Genomic DNA, 21,879 nt, shown 5'->3' on the forward strand with positions numbered 1-21,879 from the left:
TCACAGCTGACGAGCAGCCGATCACCCAGCTCTGCATGACGAAAACCCTCTGCAGAACAGTCGTCACGCTTTAAGTAACACTTAAACCCCCCTTTTGATCACATTAGTTTTCACATGACCCTTCTGAGAAGTCAGGAAGGCAGCAGGAGGTCTGCGGAGCACAGACTTCCCCAGCAGCCTTCCTTGCTTGAAAGGAAGGCGGTTGGGAGACAGATGCCTGACAAAGATGCTGCGCTCTCCTGCATCAGCAGTTTTCACCATCTTTAGCACGCAGGCATTTCATGAGAAGCAGATTCCCGCACAGTGATTTTAAGCCCCTCAGCACCACCTTTTCTTCTTCCAGACATGCATTGTCCCCACTATCTCCTAGCCACGCATCACCAACCTCTGCTGTAGTGAGGAGTCTGCAACTGGAAAGCTGTCCCAGTGGATCTACCACATAGGAGAAAACACAACCCCTCCTGCTTTTCAAGCTCAAGATGACTCCACCACGGCTTTGCTGCTGTCAGAAACACGAAGGGCCACAAAAGCTGACACCCAGGGAGACATGAGCCATCGCTCTGCTGTGTTGGGAGCAGTGCTTGGGCCGCCTCTGTGAAACTCCTGTTTCTGATTAAAAACTTCACAGATTTTTCTGTTCTGGGAAAACATTGTTATTCAACCCGCAGCCTAGACTGCAGGCTCCTCCGTTTGCTTTTGGTGCAGCGCAAACATCTAAAATGACACTGCGCAATGACAAGATCTGTCATCGGGATGGCTGTGGCTACAGTAGAAAGAAAAACAAGGGAGCGATCCATTCCTTCTCCCTGGAATTCATCACAATTAAAACAAACGGAAACCTATATTGTGCAGTTAACACTAAATACACAGGACTGAAGGGAAAGGGGAAAACTGTGACGTAAGACATTCAGCGGCAGTTTTCTCCCATTATGTGGCATAATGTTCTGGTGGTGGATAGAGAATCTCCAGCTCCTCTAACCACAGACCTATGTCAGTAATGAAGGGGAAAGGTGAAAGGAGAAAGGGGAAAGGGAGGGAAAAGAAAAAGAAAAGGAGGAAAGGGAAAAGGAAGAAAAGGAGGAGAAGGAAAAGGAAAAGGAGGAGAAGGAAAAGGAGGACGAGGAGGAAAAAGAAGAAAAGGAGGAAGAGGAAGAGGTTGCAACATCCCAGCTAACTATCTGCTGGCTGGCTGAAATACAACTTGAAAGCCTCACTGGAGTGAAATCCCACCCCTGCAGCTCCTGGTTTGCCTGGCTCCTTTTGGAACAAGCCAGGCAGGGCTCCTTGGCAGTGGACTCCACACACACCCAAGGGTTATCAGCAGATTTATCTCTGTTTGGAATTGGAAGCAACCAAAAATGCAGTGAGCTCAGCATAACGGGTCAGAAACAAAGCAAAACCAGATGAGGACTGGGAAGTTGACTCCTCTCTTCCCTTTGAAAAGGGAAGCTGGTAATTTGAGAGAGAGTGGTTTTAACCCACAATCTCAGCAAAGGGTTTTAAGAATTGCCCTAATTAGCTCATAACCCAAGTATTACACAGTGTTCCTACTTGGAGACTGGAAAGAAGTGGGAGGAAATCTTCCCTTGCCCCTTCAAAGAGGGTCCACAGATGGCTCTGGAAAACGGAGAGCAGCTGCACACTGTGGGTGACATGTCCTGGCTTTGGGGAGGGGGTCTCCCTCCCAGATTCCAGCTGAGAATCTTCCCCAGGAGTGGCACCCACTGCCTTCCCCTCCCTGTACTGAGTGAGGAGCAGGGTCCCTCTTCACCTAGCCAGGAAACCAAGGCAGCGGGGGCTGGCAGCAGATGTGAGTGCTGTGGGGCAGTTGGCTGGGAAGCACTGAACAAGGGATGCAAGGAGCTCACACCTCTGTCACTGCCTCCCCAGGTAGGAAACCTCCAGGCATCAAGTACCCTCACACTCAAGGTCTGCAGATGAGGAACAGCCAGGAAATAGAAGAGGCCATTTTCTCCCTCAGGAGCTGACATCTCAGCATCTGTTGGACTCCTGCAAGCTCCCACCAGGATGCTGACCCACAGTGCATGATGATGAACAACATCCATCAAACCACTTGTGGTGGAAAAGCCCCAAGCTGTAGAGTCACTATCACAGGCACTTCAAGAAGATGCAAGGACGAGTTGTAAACCACACAGAAAGGTGCAGAAACAAAACTCAGTTTTCTTCCCAAAGCTCTACTGTTTTAAGCAGATCCGACTGTTCTTCTCATGGCTCACAGCTTAAGTTTAGTTGTTCGCTGGTGCTAGCATCACCCTGATGCACACAGAGCCAGCTCCGCCATCATCTCCACATTCCCACAGAAGGGGTATGTACGATGCTCAGGGCCAGGCCACCTCCAAACTGAACACAGCACTACCTTGGACGAGGGTCTGAAGGAAGAAGCTTCTGGCATATAAAAAAGACCTGCCACACATTCAATGGCAATGCTGCTCTGGAAAAGCAATGTGGAGATTGCCCAGGGAAGATGTGTCTGTCCAGTTGTGCTGGGTTTCAGACTTACCCAGAGCTAAAGGAGATAGGAACCGCTAAGCTCCCAGCAAGACCAGCTTATTTCCCCCCACAGCCCTTGCTTGGATACCTGTTTGCAAGACTTTACACCCAATGCATGTGCTCACAGGGAACGGTCATATTTTACTGGCTCTGATATGGACGTGCCTGCCTCAACAGTGAACAGTCCCTGCAACAACACCACACACTCCCCATTAAAACAACTGCAACCTTTAGCAGCCTCTTGCTCTAAAGAGCAATTGCCATTACTTATTGATTTGTTTCCTCAAGATAAACAAGAAATTTATTAAAATCTGAACTGGAAAAGGAGCACACGGGGCAGCGGAGGGGCAGGAGGTTGCCACTTGTCTTTAAAGAAATAAATACTTCTACATTGGATTACACTTTCCACTTGCTGTTCCCCCTAGGAGCCAATTTCACACTGTGGGTTTCCTCTGCAGGAGATGTAAATCCCACAGGCAGGTTGAGGGCTCAGCCATTTTTGAGGGGAAGAAGCACCAAATTTGGGACCTAGCAGGTGACGTGTAAATAAAACTAGTAATCTTGAAATAAAAGCCAAGTGCATCTTAGTGATGAACACATCTGTCTACAGGCTGCTGTCAGGGATCATGACCCCGATATCTTGCAGAGATATTGTATTCTTCCAAAATCAATTCAGTTCCCTGTTCAGAGAAACAACTGCATTAAACCTAGAGACAAACTCATCATAGATAGAGGGACCGACACTTCTCAGGAGAGCTGAAAGCAGAGTCTCGATCCATCCAGCCAACAAGCAGGTGATGCTTGAAGGTATAACTGGAGGTGTGAAACTCTGCAGTACAATTTCCTGCATCATCTACAGTGAGGAGAAGTGGCTGGAAGTATGATGAGAAGGAGAGCTCCCATCACACTCACGATGTACTTCTGCAAAGGCACCCTGGCATTTGTTGGATCTTCCACTCATGCAACAGCCACTCCAACAGCCTTGCTTTCATATTGCATACATCTCCCATTGTTCCTCCAGTCATAGGAGAGGATTAAAAATGGCTGTCACCAGCACAATGCAAGTTATCAGTTGCATCACCACACTAGGCTGAAGTAGAAGTAAATTACAGAGAATCATAGAATGGTTTGGGTTGGAAGGGACCTTAAGATCATCTGGTTCCAAACCCCTGCCATCAGCAGGGACACCTTCTGCTAGACCAGGTTGCTTCAAGCCCCGTCCAACCTGGCCTTGAACACTGCCAGGGATGGGGCAGCCACAGCTTCCTTGAGCAACCTGTTCCAGTGCTACTCTGTTTGTAGGAAATCAGGAGATAATCAGGACACCTACAATACAAGTGGCGAGCTCACAGTCACGGCTTCAGTCCTGGTGGTTTACTGAAAATCAACCTGATTTTTAAGTGAGCAACACTAAATAACAGCACTGAGGAAACCTCCAGGGCAGTGGCAACAACTCCACCCTGCAGGACTTCTAGGATGCTGCAAAGCCCTCATTCATCAGCCTTTTCCTTAACAAAGGTATGAAAACCCATGCTAGCATTCTCATCATCTGCTAGTATGTGTAGGTTTGAGAGTTCTGTGCCACCAAGAGATGCTGGTGGATGTGGCAATGGGCCTGAAGTGTGTCTGGGGGAGACACCACCAGACCCGTAAGTCTGAGTAAACTAAACTAAAAGGAAATGAAAACCAAACCCATTGCTACATCAGTCCCATCACAGGCTCTGTTAAGCTCAGCCAGTCTCAACTGCTGTCCCCTTCTCCTGCAGCTGCAGGGTCTGCCCTAGGCACACCTTTGTAACTCCCATGCCTAACACTAGGGAAATGCTACCCCAGCTCAAGACTCTTGGAAGATGCAGTGACCAAAGGGTCACCACTGACATTTCCAGGCTCTCCTACAGTGAGTTGACAGCCGAAACAGCACAGTGGAGGCTGGTGCAAACAGCAAAGCCAGTGCTGGGCAGCCCAGCCTCTTCCTACCCTTCACTTTCCAGTCCATCATTTGCCCAGCCTGCATTCTGCTCCTCCTCATCCAGAACAGGCTGTGGGTATCACCCAGTCTCCAAGGCAGTTTCTGCTGATCCCAGCTACTGCCATTGAAGACACCAATTAAACTCACCATGTAATTTTTGTCCGCCTGCATCTGTGCCAATTGGATATTCAAGCTGACACTTTTGCACGTTCGCTTTGTCTGAAGCCAACAGATCAACGTGCCTCAGATACAGCAGATCTCTTTTTAACACTCCAAAGCTAATGAAAAAAATCCCCTCCGGTGAAAGGACAACGCTGGGTCAGAGAAGTTTTATTAGTCCTGAACCATGCAAAGTTGGAAGCTCGTCCCTGTTGAATTCTAATACTCCAACTCTGTTACACATTAACTGTATAAATAATCAAATACTTCACATGACAGAGCCATACTTCCAATCTGGGGCCAATAACTCAGAGGGTAATGAAGGGTGTAGTCTTCTGGGCTGAAGGATTTCCAGCGCTCTCCAAAGAGCAGAACAAAGACAGCCCCTTCCCCCTCTGCTGCCTTCAAAGCAAAAGCTTTGATTCGCTCGGCAAGACCACATCAAGCCAGAGCGCAGGCATGCAAATGGTATGTATCTCATCACCCCCCTCTTCTCCAGAGACACACGTGAAGCCACCAGCCATTGTGTGGTCTCAGCTCTGTCAAACAACCGGTGCTCCCTCCTAAAACACCCACCTCCTTCCCATCCCCGTGGGCTGGGAGCCTCCAAGCATCCCTCTCGCCTTTGCTCTGTACCACTGGGGAGGCGAGACAGCAGCAACCCACCCAGCCCGTGCCAGTCCCAGACACAGACCCTTCTATCAAACTCCCTCAGTGCTTCTCCAAGATGAGCATTTTCCTGGTGAACAACACTTGAATGAGACAGGAGCTCCAGTTCTCCAAACGCCTGTGGTCTCCCACATGGCTCACAGTGGGCGACGGCCTGGCACCTCTAAAATGAAGCTCTTATCCTCTTCAGGCTTTGGTTTCCCTGGCTGCAAAGCTGGGATAATGCCCCTTTTGGGCCTCACAGGGGTATTTTAAGGAGCAGGCTGAAGTTTGGCTCGTTAGGAATGACTGGTGCAGTTGCAAAACACTGCAGAAAGATCTATAGAGGAAAAAACCCTGCCTGAAAGAAGTTAAAAAATGAAAAGCTGCATTAAAAATACATAAATCTGATGCTGACCAGCTTCCTCTTCCGAGGCCAGGCTGAGGAAATTTTCTGGAACATGTAATAACCTGATGTCCAGCACTTCCCCAGTTCAGATTGATGCTCTCACTTTCAATGCTGACTGAAAAGCTTCAAGTGAAATTTGACAATCAAAGTAGCAGGAGCCAAATGAAGACCCGCAGCCCTGACTAAAACTGCGCTCTCAGTCTGTCTGAGCTGACTTCAGAAAATCAGTATTGGCTTTGCCAGAACCCAGGAGAGCAATCCTGCATTAATTATCACTCTTGCTCTGCAGACAGGCATACAGAAACTAAAGACAACTGCAAGGCTTGTTCCGAACAGGGGACCCAGCACCAGGTCTCAGCCCAAATATTTTCTCCTTCAAGTGTTATTCAACCATCCAGCTCCTGAAGAAAGCCCTTGACTGCACCTACACAGCAAGGTAAAGCACGGACTCACCGTGAACCATACAATTTCTGTCCACACTGATAATTTTAGCTTCAGCACGCAGATCCAAAGCTGTACAAAAACTGACCCGAGGTCAAGCAGGGGATGTATTGCCCAGTTTCTTGCTACAGTGAACATAAAGCTCCTCTGGAAGGGGCACAAAGCCTTCTGGGACATTCGCTGGCACACCAGCCCATGCTCTGCAGCACCTCACTCCTGCAGCCAGTCCATACAGATGTGAGGGCAAGTGGATGTGACCGAAGGGTGGGCTCACTTCCCAGGCAGGGCAGCCACACCAAGACTTGCACCTTCAGAGGAGTCAGGAGGACTCCTCCCTATCCACTGCATGCGTGAGAAAAGACCCATCTCCATCACCACACACCTACCTGCATGGTTGAGAGGTACAGTGTACAGTCCATCATGCCACCTGTATATCATTATTTAGACTGAAGCAGTGTAGCCTGGAGTTGCACTGTACTGATACGGGGACCTGTTTCAGCAGCAAGTTCCTCTGCTTCCCCCACCAGGCCACCAGGACCCTGATGTATCTCCTCCTCCTGCTGAAAGGGGAAAGCACGGTTGGCAGGTACAAGCACAGAGAAGGTTTCTAGTGCATCAACCATGGGATGTGGGAACCCAGACGTATTCTGGAGAAAAGCACTTTCTGGTCAACCCATCATTTTCAGTTTGCTCCTCTCAGCATCCTCATGAAGCACACACAGCTTATACAAGAATATAAAACACCCTTTCAGGTCTTTGTGGACACAGACTGTCCCACGTGCACAGACAACTTGAGAGTGTACAGAGCAAAAGTGACCAGAAGAAGGGTCCCAGATCCTTGCAACTTGGTCATTCAGAAAGCCACATTGGGAAGGATTTAGCGTTACTTTCCAGCATCCACAAACAAGTTACAGCAAGTAATTCAGATATCATTCAAATTACTGGTGTGGCACCAAGGAAAAAACCCTGTATGAGCATTGGACACAAGCCCTTCAGTCCCTCCTGGCTCCCGCACCCATGCTGACACGCTTCACAGGCAAACTACCCACGCTGAGAACAAGCAGCCTGCTCCAGGGCTGATTTCCACTGCATCTCCCATCCTTATTTAAAATGGGAGATAGCTGCTTTCCCTGTTGTACATGGTGTAATGCCAGCAGCACTGAACAGGCTTCATCTAAAACACAACCCGCTGCCTTTCCAAGCCAAGGGGGAGACGTTACCCCAGTCTGCAAAGAGTAACTTCAGAAACCCTTAAAGCTGAGCTCTTGGTCTTGCTTTCCTTGATGTAGCAAAGACAGAGAGAGCACCACAGCTCCCTGACAGCAGCTTTTTTGCCAGCTCCTTCAGCGAGATGGAGCTGCTTACAACCCTCTTCCATCTCTGCAGCCAAGTCTTCTAACAGAGTCACACCAGCCAGGGCCTTGGAGATGCCAGGGACATTTCCAAAGGACAGCAGCCATTGATCAAAGTCACTGTTGAACAGATTTCCTATTGGAAAGGTTAAGTCTTGAAGACCATTCCCCTGCCCACTCATCCCAAAGGGAAATATTGGGTTTAAGGCCAAACAAATGAAGCAAATTCATTCAAATGACCATGTCCCAGCTTGTGATGCCACAACTGCACACCCACTGGAGCAGCACAGTCCTTCAGCCATTGCCTGTCCCATCACTCTCCCTTCCCATGGTAAATGCAGAGAACCCAGGAAAAGCAGAGAGGGCAGACAAGGGTCCTTCTGAGGAAAAACCCCATATCTCATGGGGCTGATGGAAAAGCCCTACCAGGATTATGTCCAGGAGCTCACAGCAAGGACTCTGTGGAAGCATCTATGCAAGCTTTCCTTGCATGTATGCTCTTCCCTAGACACCTACCATGGCTCAGGACGCTCAGCTACCTCCCCAACAGGCCACAGACAGATGGACAGCACAAGAAGCCCCGAAGCAGAGCAGAGAAGGCAGCATCACACTGCACACCTCTGAAACGCAGGCTCCTGGGCTGGAGGCATGCAGGACAGCTGGGATGCTGCAATGGAGCTGCTGCCACCAACCTCCTCCTACGCCAGCCACCCGCTGCTCCAGCACCACCAGCAACCGGCGGTCCAGACCTGGGAGGCAAAGCCAAGAACCGCAGCAGGAGGATGCAGAGATAGGAGAGCCAAGGGCTCTTCACCTCCCACACAGCCACGGAACCGCGACCAGAGAGACCCTTTTTGACTTGCAGTTCCTCATGCTGAAAATTCAAAGCTGGTTTTTGCTTCTGACTTGCAGATCCTGAGGAGGAGGAGGAGGAAAAGGAATATAAAAAAGCCAGGCCATCTGCTCAGGGTCCCTGCAGCAGAAGAGAAGGCTGAACACGGCGATTCTCCAGGCAGAGCCCTGGTACAACTTTCAGGTTGACTTGGCCGTTTGATTTCTTCACTGCAGTTTTGGACCCAGATGTTTTATAACACACAATATAAAGCACATACACGTGAGGAAACTAACTCTGATTTGAGTATCCCTGAGAGCACATTGCTCTTATTAAACACACTCTGCAGATCTATTGCTCCATGCGGCATTAGACAGTACAAGACGTTCTGGTAGACTACAAAAATTGGCCCATAAAAAATAAACACTTCTGCCTCACTAAGGGCATCTGGAAATGACCCAGGGAGCTTGTCTATTTTCATTGGTTGCATTTTTGTACAGCAGAAGAAAGAATTTGATTGTGAATTAAGAGCAAATGTTCCTCAAATGCTTACAAGGAATCTTCCCTGAAAACATGGGCAAGCACGCCAGTCACCCAGCTCCCCAGGCGGAAAGCTGGAAGACCACCAGGCAGCCCCATTTCACACAGGCCTTTCCCCAAAACCTGAGCCGCCTGCTGCCTCCCAGTAAATCACAAGACAGAAACTTGTGTCAAGCACAGACCCTCCTACAAGCATCCAACCCCAGCACAGCACACACAAGGCAGCATGCAGGCAGCTCTCTACCATGATGCTCCTGCAGTAGCAAACTGTAGTTCTGAAAGGAAATCTCACTAACGCTGTTTACAGTTGATATATTTCTGCCTTTGCACTCCCCATGGCTATAAATTGCTGCCCTGGCAGCTGGATGCAGCACTGGTTCAAATCCAAGAAGCAGGTTCCTCCTTGGCATTTAGGGGTATAAATGTGAAACCTCTATTTGTGTGCTGGAGTCACTGTGGTCATTTCTGGAGCTTCAGCATATCTGCAGTGGTGTCCTCCCACATCACTGCAGACAGCAGCACGTCCTGCCACGCTGCTGTAAAACACCACTGAGTTGGGAAGCAGGAGGTCCAAGAGAGCTCAACTGACCTGAACACTCTGCTGCAGAAGGGAACCAAGAGCACTCGCATCCATCAGTGACGGGGCCCCGGATGAGCAGACAGGAATAAACACCAAAGAGACAGCATCTTCTTCAACAGCCTCTTGTCCAGAGACACGCTGCTGATGTCTGGTCTCTCAGGGCTCTCCAAATTCCTGCTCCAAGCCCATCAGAGTGGAAACAGGAACACTGGAGTCCCCCATCCCAGATCCTACCCAGGGGACTGCTCTGCTGGCTGCCTGGCTCCTTCCTTCTGAGCAAAACACTCCAGAAATGAACAAAAACAAACCAGCGTCATGACACTTGTCACGAGGCAGACTCCAGGCTCTCCAGCCAGGCCCAAGTGCAGACGCTAGAGAAGTTATTAATTTAAAGTGACTTTTGAGCCTGAGCTTGCAGGAGGAACCCTCCTTTCTTCACAAAGTGCTTGCGGTTACTGTAAAAACTGATTTTAGCAACAGTCACATTTCAGGCTGTCTTTAGAGGAACCATCTGCTGATCTCCCAAACGTGGCACAAGCATTTCTGCAGACCTCTGCAAGGACTGCGTGCTGGAGAGGCAGCACCCGGCGAAGGGCCATGACTCAAGCTGCAGAATTAGGAAATATTAGAGTGAGACAAACTGCCCTGATGTGTCCCTGTTGCACAACACCCTCCCATGTTTTCCTCCAGCCCTGCAAGACCTCCCTCCTCCAGTCACTATCCCATTTTCTGCCAAGAGCATCTCTATTTTTCCATGTTCCCTGCCAGCCCCAGTCCCACCTGCCTGCCTAGCCACAATGAGGGACAAGCTCCCCACTGTGTCTGCTCCCCAAAGCAGCTATTAGAGGGAAAGCCTGCTCTGGTGCAGCTTGCCCCAGGCTAGCACATAGGGAGTCACTGGCTGAGGATGGCCGGCATCCAGCCTTGCTTCCCCAGGGAGCCCTGTGGGAAGGAGCCTTGTCCATTGTGAAGGGACTCGGGTAATTATGCTGGAATCAAATAAGTCTCTGCTGAGCACATGCAAATTCCAACTTTCCATTGGTTTGGCCACGTTTGCAGAGGGATGGCAAAGATGTCTCACAAAATGGGCACCTCCTCCCCCTTCCCCTCGCATTGAGCTTCACAGCAAGCTCCAAGAAAAGCTCCTCAGACTTCTTCAGCAGGGCAAACCCAACATTCTTCTGCAAGCCTGCTCTCCAAAAATGGCAGGACCATCTTACACTCCTTTTCTTCCCCCCTAAAATAAAACAGTTTGAGGTCGGCATCCAGCATGGAAATTGAGAGGTTAAAACCCTGACAAAATTACAAGCAAAACTGAAAACAGGGTCTTATCTTGTGAACTGCTGGGCAAATCTTAATGATAGCTGGTGCCACCAACCCCGCCTCCAGTCATCCCCATCCTCAGTCAAACTGCTTCCAGACACCTGCTCGGCAGCGCAACGGCACCCATCTCAACTCGCGCCTCGCCTCTGCCGACGCTGAAACTGAAGCAGACTGACAGCGGGATAATTTAAGGGAAAATTACATTTTCTATATAACTTTCATACGTGACTATATTTAGCAGATGGAGAAACAAAGTCCATGTATTCAGTAAATATGTATTTTTATAACCATAAAATTATAAACACATATGTATGTTCCAAGAGATGTGAAGTCTATTTTAAGATGCTCTTCACATGCGGATCATTAAAGCCTACAACATAGCTCCTTTCCCATATGATAATAAGTATGGAAAGTGAATACACACTTCTCAACTCCTGTAGGCCACGAGAGGCCTAAAGATGATCTCGTTTCTCCTCTGGTCGCCCTCAGTGCTGTTTCAAAGGGAAATTAGTTTCATATGTGGGCTGCCGGCACCTCGCAGCATCGCTTTGCCTGCAAACCTAATTTAGTGAGCTGCCGAAACACTGTAACACAGGCACGCATCAATTCCAGACCTCCAAAACCCGTAGGGTCAACATCGGAAACTAATTCCTCGTCTGACAGACTGCTAGCCTTGCAAGAGCCACAGAACTAGCATCCTTCCACCTCTTGCGTTCAGGAGGCATTAATCACACTTGCGTTGCTCCAGCTATTGGAATTTCTGATCCAGGCTGATTAATTTCCTCCCCGTGCCCGTTTCACGCTGCTCACAAGGTCTGGGATGGGCCTTTGGGGAGGGATGCTGAGCTCTTCCTGCTCCCTCCACGGCCAAAGCCAGGAAACACGACAACTTTCCCCACCTTACTTCCTCAAGACTTCTGTCCCTGGGGAGTCAGCAAGGTTTTAATCAGCACCTGGCACTATATCTATCAGATATGGTAATAAGGCACCTTACTTTAACAAACACCCTCAAGAGCAGACTCATCTATCTTAATTGGTAAACGTTTCATTAATAATGCAGCTGAGGAGTCTCAGAGCTAGAAATATAAATAGCAAGTTCTGATGCAAGGGCTTTTTTTCTGTTCTAGCAGTACAGATTGAGAAGGAAGGTCTCTCTGCCGTGCCCTGCTGCACACAGAAGAGCCCTTTGCAGCCTGCACAAAAAGCCTCTTCTCTGCATTTCAGGGGTCCAAGTTCAGATCATCCCTTCCGAAAGGAAAAAGACGGACACACTGGAAGGCATTCCTGGGCTGGGAGGCACTCAGGAGGACGGGAACCCACCAAGCACCATCACAAAGGTCAATGTGACAACGCTACCGAGACAGTGGCTTCCAGCCCGCTGATCGATGACAGGAAAAGCATTAAAACGCCTCTTCGGTTAAGTCACGAATTCCAGTCCTATGATTAACGCTGCTCTTAGCCAGGGAGCAAAGCAAAGGCTCAAACGTCACGACCAGAAGGGATGTCTGAAGAAAAAGACCTTGTGTGTCTGAGACTATATATTCTGCAACAAGATGACCCCAGGCCTACCATGTTAATCTCCAGCTTTCCATTTTAAGGACTTAGCCAAAACAAGGCAGCGGTGTCTCTGAAACCCAGATCTACTCATGAATTCCAGCGGTGCTGAAATAGCAGGCTTGGGTTCTCCTTTTTCTTATAAATTCATCCGGCAGACAAAAAGCCAGACAATTGGGGATTTGAGGCATACTCAGTCCAGCCGGAGACTTGATCTTGCTGATCTTAATCAAGTTTCTTGGAGTGATGGCCGTTATTTGTACACAAGACCATTTTTATTGGCCTTTCTTTAAAAGCTTTGCTTATCAGTCCCTACAAAGTCTGAATGGGTCACCCTAGGGATTTAAATCTAAATGTAGAAGAGTGTGTATATAACAATTGTTGGTAAATACCTTCCCCCTAATGACATTTGGAGGATTTAAATGAAAAGGAAGTGTTAGATCAAATCCCAGATAAACAGGTTTTGGCAAAAAGTTCAACACTGAAAGCAAGGAAGTTTCGTCCGCTTTTCTTGAGGAAAAGCTGCCAAACCAATTTTGTCCCAGATTCAACTACCATGTCCACATCTAAATTTTATCCAAGCAACCCTCCTCTGACCCCATCTCTGACAACTCACAAGTCTCCTTCTGCATTATTAATGGAATTTTTCTATGGCAAATGGCTCTTCCAAACTGTCACAGGCTTCTTTCAGAGGTTTTCAAAGCTGGTCTAGAACGAGGCTTGGAGAACAAGGCTGCTCTGCAAGTCCAACTCTCAGTGTGACTTCAGATCCTGTGCTTAAAGGCTCCTTTGGAAATGGCTCCTGGGCACATGTGAGAACACCTGACTGGAACAAAAAGGCAGGCCAGAGGCTGTGTTTCTGAGGGATCACAGTCACACCTGGAAACGCTGTTTTTTCCCCAAATCCTCTTCCAAATTCCATTTAGTGTCTGTGGGATAGCAAGAAGAAACTTTTAACAGGGTGTTTGCCAAAGGTAAGTAACTTGGGTTTTGCACTCATTAAGAAGAGCAGCTCAGCAACACCTCCAGGGCAGCAGCACCACAATGGGATTTTGCACAGAGGTCAGCATGGACACGGCGTCCTTGTAGCCTTCCACTGATCACAGGCTCAGCATTACCCATCCCATCCAGTGCCTCTGGCTGGAAGCGTCTCGTCTCAGACAAACCCATCATTGTGCAGGATGCTCTGCAGCGCCAGCCCGGCAGGACATCAAGGACATTGGAAACTGATTTCTCTGGCCAGCCTGAGCTCCTGCCTCCTGCCCCACTGATTAATGATTCTCCACCACAGGAGCTAATAGGATCCTCTTTGAAATCCAAATAACCAGCATTAGTGACCTCAGAGCCCTGCCTGCTAACTGGACGTACTCCCTGACTTTAATTCTCTCAGTCTCCTGTAGCATCTTCTCTACCAAAGCTTCCTTTCCTGTCATTTTCTTTCCGAGACCCTACACCCCTGTTCTGCTGATTGCTCCCCATTTGCTGCCCCAGCTACACTCCAGTGTGTGGATGTACAGCAGCATCATCCCGACCCAGCACACCCTCCTCCGGATCCCCCACGCCTGGGGAACTGCTGCAACCCCACAGCAACATCTGTACCCACACAAAGTCCAGGCCAAGGAGTTACAGCAAACGCTCCCCTGAGGTGAGGAATTGCAATCGAGTGCATCCCACAGCTGATTCTCAGCAGCCAGCAATTTAAAGATAAAATTCACTGGGCTCCCTCACTGCTCTCACACCTAGCTCAGCAAAAGCCTGTTTGTAAGGGACTAACACTTGGGCAACCAGCTCTGACTACAGTAAATCTCCTTCCTTCCTCTTTTTTTTTCTTTTAATCCATAACCACCAGCTTGAAAGCTTTAAATCAATATCCCCTCTCGCGATCTGCATTCAGCGAGGAATTATTCACATTGAGAGCTTTAAAAATTAAGCTAAACCCTGCAGGGCCCAGGCCAAACTTAAATCACAGCAAAGCTTTAAACACTGGATCAGGGACACAGCATGAGCCATGTCCTGGTCTTAGATGCAAACTAAATGCAGAAAACAAAGCTGCAGTCACTGTGTTAAAAGGAAAAACCATAAACGGTCCATGCTGTGGCTTCTCCCAGGGACACAAGGGACAAGGGCTCTCCTTCCATGAAGAGGGGTCAGCTCATTCCAACCAAACTCTTCGCAAAAGAAAGAAACTAATTGTCCCCACAAAGGAAAGAGACTTATTGCCACTGTCTGAGGGAGAAAATGGCATCTGATCTATTCACACATTTGTGATGCTGGCCAGAGGCAGCTTTTTCAGAGGGACGATACACGGGCAAAGAGGGCAGTGCCATGTGCTGCCTCTGCAGTGGTACCCACATCCATGGGAGCAGTAGGTCCTCAGCATCGCTCACCCACTGCCGCTCACTGCCAGCAACATCCAGCCTCAGGCTGGGCAGAAAGTGCCAGATGCTGAGCTGAGAGCCCACAGCATCACTGGAGATGTCAATTTTAAGGAGCAATTGAAGGATGGGGGATGTAAACCCCACAAGCTAAACCAGCTCCTGTCTGTGCCCTAGAGGGGCCGAAAGGCAGGAAAGGATGAATGAAAGAGCAAGGACTCTTCATCTCACTAGTAAGAGCTCTCCTCTCATCTCTTTAACTTGAGACGGGGTCTAACTTGCTCAATGCCAGGACCAGGTATTACAGGGAAGACCTCCTGCACTGAGATGTAGGGCTGCAAGCACCTGCTTCCATACAAAGATACCTCAATCTACCCCATCACCCATCTGATGCTGTGATGGTAGCAAAGGTAGGGGTTTGGGTATAACCACCCCGGAAAACAACATCTGCATTTCTACCACCCTCATATTGGTGTCCAAGTGAACATGAAATCCGTCTCTCTTCCTTGCTTGAGGGATGGCATGAAAAGAGTTCATCTGGACTGCGCAGAGAGCATCCTTGATCCCACAGCCACCAGCCCCAATGCAAGACACAACAAGGACTGGCAAGGGCCAAAAAGCTGGAACAAGCCTAAGAAATGGGTACAAAGTAATGCAAATCAGGAGGCTCTTGTGGCCCCAAACATCCTTGTTGTCCTGCTACACTTTGGCCTAATATAGCTATGAACCACACAGGAGACCTCTAGGCTTGAAAGCACCCCAACACAGAGATTACACTTCATGTTCAACCCTTCAGCTGCCCACACACAGCCACTTCTCCAGCTCTCAGTCACAGGGGTGACTGCCCAGGCTTTAATATTTGTAAAGTCCTTAGGAAATCCTTGGAAGGGAAAAGCAGAGTATTATTATGAAATAATAGCTTTTTATGCTGCTCCATCTGAAAGCAGCAGTTCTTTGTTCGGCCCCGCGCTGCCTAAGCCAAGGGTTAAAACTTGACTGGCTGGGATGTAAGAAGGCCATCCCCCGCAGTGGGGGAGAGGCAGACTTCTGAGGATCTGAAGAACAAGATGTCTTTCTAACCTGTTCGGACTCCAATAAGCAGCTTTAAATCTAACAATAGGGGGCTGAAAACCCAAATGCCCCAGAGCCTGGAGGCAATCAGGACTGTTTAAGCATCCACAACTGACATTTCTAACACCACCTGAAACGTGTATTTTCCTTTCCATTTCAAAGCCTTATTTTCCAATCAGATTATGTGCAGGATAAATATCCTTATACGGTGACAGCAGGCACTGCACAAGAAAATTGGGGATAATGGTAAATGCAAAGATTTACAGATACTTATCTCAGCATCTGCAAGAAGTATTAGCTTTGAATGCGGTGTTCAAACACAATGTCAATCACCAGAACTCAGAGAAACTTCAAACTTGCTTAGCTGAACTCAGCCATAAAATAAATGAAATAAAATTAAATAAATAAACCGCACTAGGTTTTTAGAGACCATCTCTGGAATGGAAAGTAGCAGCCACATGCCCAAAATGCTAAGCTGGTCCAGGCTGACAAAGCACAAGAATGGATGAGTGACCAAGAGTGATGACCATGGTGCACTGGGAGAGCTCTTGTCTGGGGCCAAGAGCACCCAACCATCAGGGACCCCATGATTGGGCAGGAGACTTCACCACCACCTGCAGATACAACACATACACACACACACCATGGCTGCCATGGACTACATCAGTGGGGGTCAGCCCAGCTGGAGGAATGGCCACACAAGCACCCCAAGCTCACTGCAGTCACAATCCCCACAACCCCTGTGGGGACCATGAAGCCTCAATGGTTTCTGCTGTCACCATTCCCTCCATTCCTCCCACCCAGGAAAGGGACCCCAAGCTCAGGCTGTTGAGAATGATCCCTGACAAACATGAACCAGGACAATGCACCTACACACAGATTTGCCAACCAGCAGCCGTTAAATGCATGCACAAATCCTACACATTCCCACATAAATAATCCATGTAGCAATAAGGTTCCCACAACACATTTGCCCTGACACTGACCTAGGAGGAAAGGATGTGCAATCTGGTCCTTAAACTTTAATGAATCACTTCAAAAAAGAATACAACAGTCATCAGCTTAAACAGTACACTATTATAGTGATTCCAATGGAGAGATGAAGGAGGAGAATGCCACTTCAACAGTCCAGATCTTCTTACCTCTCTAGATCCAATCCATCCGGGTATCTCTTAAGATGTGGCTAGATCTCCTTTAGCTGGCCAGCCATGCTCAGAAAGCAGAGGATCCACAATCCATCGCCAGCCTCTTCCCCCTGCACTTGCTTCAGACACTGTTCAGTTCAGAACTGAACATCTTTCACACCCCCAAAGTTAGCCAGGCATGCAACCGATCCTCCAGATAAACAGCCCCACATCTAACAGCGAGTCTTGGGCTACGGCCATAGATCATCAACAGAAGAAGCGAAGCTGTGATCTGAAATCTTATCTGGCCACTGCAGAAATGCAGCGGAGAAGGTCAACTTTCTATCATGCAGCAAAGAGATTCCGTGCCAGCACACAAAGAAACACTAAAAAATACCACTGTTGAGTTAACACAACTTTGGGGTTTTTGCTTTGTGGCCAAATATCACTCAGCGGTCATTAAACAGATTTTTTAGCCATCAGTGGAACATTAGAAATTCCATGAATTTGAAGTTTATTATTTCCACGATACAGTTTATACTTTTTTCAGGATTTATACTCCTTGGCTTCACTCTTTCAGCTATAAATAAAACCATTTGCTAAGTTGGCTGATACACTGCAGCCCATGACTGGCACATTTATGCAAGTTGGCTGAAAAGCAAGATGGTTCAAGGAATCGCCAGAAACACTAAATCCAGTTATTTTAAATCCATTTTGAAACATCTAATAAATCTGCAGGGATCACTTGATATACAGAACTGGCTAAACTCAAGTAGCTGTGCTCCTGCACAGCCTCTCTGACGTTTATGGAGTGGTTGATGTGCGTTTTACAGCTTTCAGTCTCAAGTCCTTCACAGTCCATCACAAAATTCATGTCTTTGGATAGCCTTCAGAAAGGAAACTAGGAGAAAGAAAGGGCAAAAGTGATCCAACATAACAGTATTACAGGATTCTCCGTGCCTTCCCACAAGAAGCTGGCAATGGAAAGGAGACCCACATCCATGGCTTCCCAGGACGCACCTGCCAGGAACAGGATGGCACATGCAGGGATCTTTGCACCCTAGGCATCCCAAGCAAGAGGATAACCCATGTGTCACTCAAGAGACTAGTCTCCACTCCTCCAGACCTGGAACACTTTCCTTGGTAGAGAGAGCATAACATTCCCTTCCGTCAGCTTTACATCTCCAATGAATCTATTCCACAAAGCTATGCGGCCCCTGGGGCTTGTTCACATTGTCTCTTTTGCACACTAAAGACATGTTCTCACCACCTGTTACGGCAGCAATGAGTGGTGTGAGGTGCCATGAGAGGAAAGCCTTCAAGTGGACCAGAGGGCTGCAGCTTTGATCTTGCCTGAAAGTCAATGTATATAGAGGTTCATCACAAGCAAAAAGCAGACCTGGAAGCTGTTTTAGTCCATCACCAAGCCCCAGCAAGACAGCAAGCCTGCACAGCTACTCCCTTAGTTAAAAGGAGTTGGAGAGCTTTGAGCCTGGTGAGGCTGGGTCAATGGCAAACACAACATTGGACTGAATTTGTGCAGCTTTTGGGGTAGACGGAAGCTCTGGAACCTGCCCAACTCTCCAAGCTCTCTGGTTAGCAAGAGGCAAGCGATGAAAGATGTGATCACAGGAGAAAAAAATAAAGATTTTCTATGAAAGAGATCCAACTCTGTGTTTTTATCATAGCACTTGTAATCTGTGCCCTGGGAACTACTCGGAAACAGAAAGTAACTTTAGCCTCAGGATACATACATCATCAACAGATCTTACCCTGATGCACAAGGGACTGACAGCAGCTTTGCTTTTCCAGTATGACAAGCAAGCCAAAGGAGAAGGCACAAAAGTCATCTCCCTGGGAAAGGAAACCCTAAGCTCTAGGCAGGGGCTGAATATTCAACAGGAACTTTTGCATATGTACTTTCTGAGCAAAATGAAAACCTTGCAAACCTGCTCAGATAGGTGATGATCAGCATGGCAAAAGCAAGGCAGGCCCTCCAGCAACAAACTCGAGGTGTATGGAGCTCCCAGCCACAACAGAGCCCTGGGGAAACTGCAAAACGTTGAGCCTTGATTAGGCCAAAGAGAGATGTGAGAGAATAAATCAGAGCACAAACAGGTGAGAGCCACGGTCCAGGGCTTGTCTCTGCCTCCTCTGCTCCAGGAGGCAGGAGCTGATTTTCCTTAGCCACCAAAGTCACACTTCTGAGTTTTGCCTTGGGGTTCTCCAGCCTCCAAGACTGACAGCTTGGGTTATGTTCCACAATAGCTTCATGTTGGGTTTTCCTTACCTGAAAGCATCATTATCGCTCCAAAGTTCCTCCTCTCCCTTTGTATCTCCCAAACAGCAGCAATAGATCACTGCCAGCAGCCATATATCACCCATGGAAATGCCAACCATTTCTGAGCACACAACACAAACATAAAATACGCCTCCCTGCTGCCCCCAACCCTTACAGGAGAATGCTGCTGACCACCACTGCAGCATGCAGCACCCAAGGCACAAATCACGGCTAGACACTTCACTTCTGCTCCTGCCGCCGGGAGCCAAAAATCAGTCATTCCCTGCTCCTCTATTCCTGCCTGGTGCAACTGCTCAGAAACTGCTGAGTTCAACCTTACTTATCACTGGATGTAGTGCAGTTCTGTTTTCTAATCCCCTACATCTGCATTTTGTACAGCCCTTTTCTAAGGCTCTTCAGATCTGCTTTACAGTTTATCACCCTGCTCAAGCGAGATGACGCATCTTTAAACTTTCCACTCAAAAGAAGCGCTGAGGAATGAAACCATTCAAAACCCGAGGAGCTGCCTCAGAAAAGACTCCTCTTGGAAAATGGTCCCCACGGAAAATGGCCAGCAGGAGATTTTTGAAGTCATAAACTTAATGAGACAAGGGATGATCTTTTCTGCTGGAAAGACTCGTCATTTCTGGTATCATAACAAAATATTGAACCCTTTGAGAACTTCTGTTATTAGTTTTGCTCAAAAACCAGGACGACAACAAGCAAGTGCTGAGCTCAGAGTAAATAAAGAAAGAACATTTCAACAACATTTTTGTTTCCCTACATGGAGACAGAAAAAGGCTTCCCAGCACAGACCTAACAAACAGTCCCTTCTCCTCTACCCCAGTTCAAGAAATCATTGTATGTCCAATTCAGAAGACCCTAAAGCAACCAAGATCTGACAGGTCCAGGCTTAAGTGTCCTTACAGATACACACTGGCAGTCAGAAAAGGTTTATTATATTCTCTAGAAGCTCAAACACCCTTCAGCAGTTCTAAGGTCCCTCAATCCAAATGAGAAGAAAACCAGCCCAGCCTGGCTGGCAAAGTTATTTGTGGTGGAAAAGACCAAGAGGAGCCAGGCAACACACACCAAATAGAACAAGATCTAAGAGCAGAGATGCTGCTGCTGCCTGGCCGCCTACAGGGTTGACATTTACATCCTTCCCCTTACAAGAACCTCAGTTTTACACCCCCTCATGGGTCCCTGGGGACCCCCATCACACAGGGGAGAGCATTTGCTTCAGTTCATGCGGGGTTTGGGTCTGGCCAACACACATGCATCAATCCAAGCAACAAAGACAACAACAGTAGACAGGGAAGCATTTCATCCCATGTCTTAAAGCCATCAGCCTGCTCTTCCTCTTCTGCCCTTGACACCACAGGGAGCCTCTGATCCTAACCAGCTCCCTCTGCACAACCCTCAGTGCCTTGGAGTTCAACAGGGGGGCTCTCTGTGGGGGTTCAGGCTCAGTTTCAAAGACAAAACATTGCCAGAACAGGAAAACACTGGATAAAAAACAAATGGATAACTCTACTGCTCTACATCAGGCCTGCAAGCCAAGGACACCTCCAAACACCCAAGAGACAGGGTCCCCAGTAAGGGTTCTAAGTCAGGAAACACATGGCCTGACAACCCTGAAGAGCACATGCAGCCTCCCACATCACAGCCTCGAAGGATTATTTGTATGCAAGGCTTTGCTGAATCAGGGCAGCCAGAGACAGTGCTGTGGCTCCAATGAGGTGCCTTCCCTCATGGTGGAGATGACCTGACCAGCCCTGTCAATAACAGCACTAAGTTAAGGAATAGCCATGGAACTGGTGGGGCAGCATCTTCAATGGGAAAGTCTGGGGAGCACAGACAGACCAGGGGAAAGCCAACTTTTCCTTAGCCCAGCAGTAGGCAGAGGGACCAAAGATGATTCCCAGCCCAACACGCCACCACTGCTGAGAGCAGAACCTAATGCCTTGCTCTACAAGGCATTGTAAAGTCAGTTCTTCTGGACCAACCCCCTGTGGCCTCAGCTGAGCCCTGGGAAAATGCTGGGAATATCTGACAGCCCTTTGAGCTTGGTTTATCATCTGGAAAATAAAGGACCCTCCACAGCGCAGGCAGACGCTACAGTCACTCTGATTCCAGAAGGAAACTTCTGTCACTACATCTGCAACCACTTTTCTGCACTTGGCCCCACTGATATTCCCATACGGGGGGGGGGGGGGGGGGGGGGGGAGAAACACAAAAGAAACACAACCAAGGCCAAACAGTCCCTTTAATTAGGTTAAATTCTGCTTTTACTGTTCAAGGTTCAAGCTAGATGCTGACTACCTGTATAACCACTGCATTGTCTGGGTTGGTTGCCTTAGATTTGAGTTCATCTTTTTTGGATCAAAAGAGGGGGAAAAAAAAGAGAGAGAAGATCTAAAAATAAGAAACCAAAATGCTGGGTTTTTTGGTCCCCACCAGGTGATTTCCTGCTCTCACCTGAGTTCAGCACACAGATGCACAGCACTGGCAGCACCTGATGGAGAACCTACTCACGCCAGCAGCACAAAAACAGTTCCAAGCCCCGCAGCCATCGCGTCTCCATCCCTGGGCAACCCCAGCACAGCACTGCGATTTATTAGAGATGGCTTCATCAACCATAACCAAACCTGACACCCAGTCACCCCCATTTGGCTTGTACCCCTGCTGTCCTGGGGAAGGGGCAAGC

At 48.3% G+C, this 21,879-nt stretch overlaps 1 protein-coding gene and 1 long non-coding RNA gene across 2 annotated transcripts in view; both read right to left on the reverse strand.

Annotated features, from left to right (window-relative positions):
* ZSWIM5 (zinc finger SWIM-type containing 5) overlaps positions 1-21,879 on the reverse strand; it is a 99,458-nt gene that overhangs the window by 40,420 nt on the left and 37,159 nt on the right. The gene's annotated exons all lie outside the window — the stretch shown is intronic.
* Positions 4,796-10,233, reverse strand: LOC134165985 (uncharacterized). The gene is made up of 2 exons (XR_009965720.1): positions 9,451-10,233; positions 4,796-5,644 (listed from the first exon to the last, which is right to left on the reverse strand). It is a non-coding gene; the product is annotated as an uncharacterized LOC134165985 (long non-coding RNA).

The sequence above is a fragment of the Pezoporus occidentalis genome, unplaced genomic scaffold (genome assembly GCF_034315485.1).
Source record: "Pezoporus occidentalis ecotype Australia unplaced genomic scaffold, CSIRO_AGI_Poc_V1 ctg25, whole genome shotgun sequence".
Lineage (NCBI taxonomy): Eukaryota > Metazoa > Chordata > Aves > Psittaciformes > Psittacidae > Pezoporus > Pezoporus occidentalis.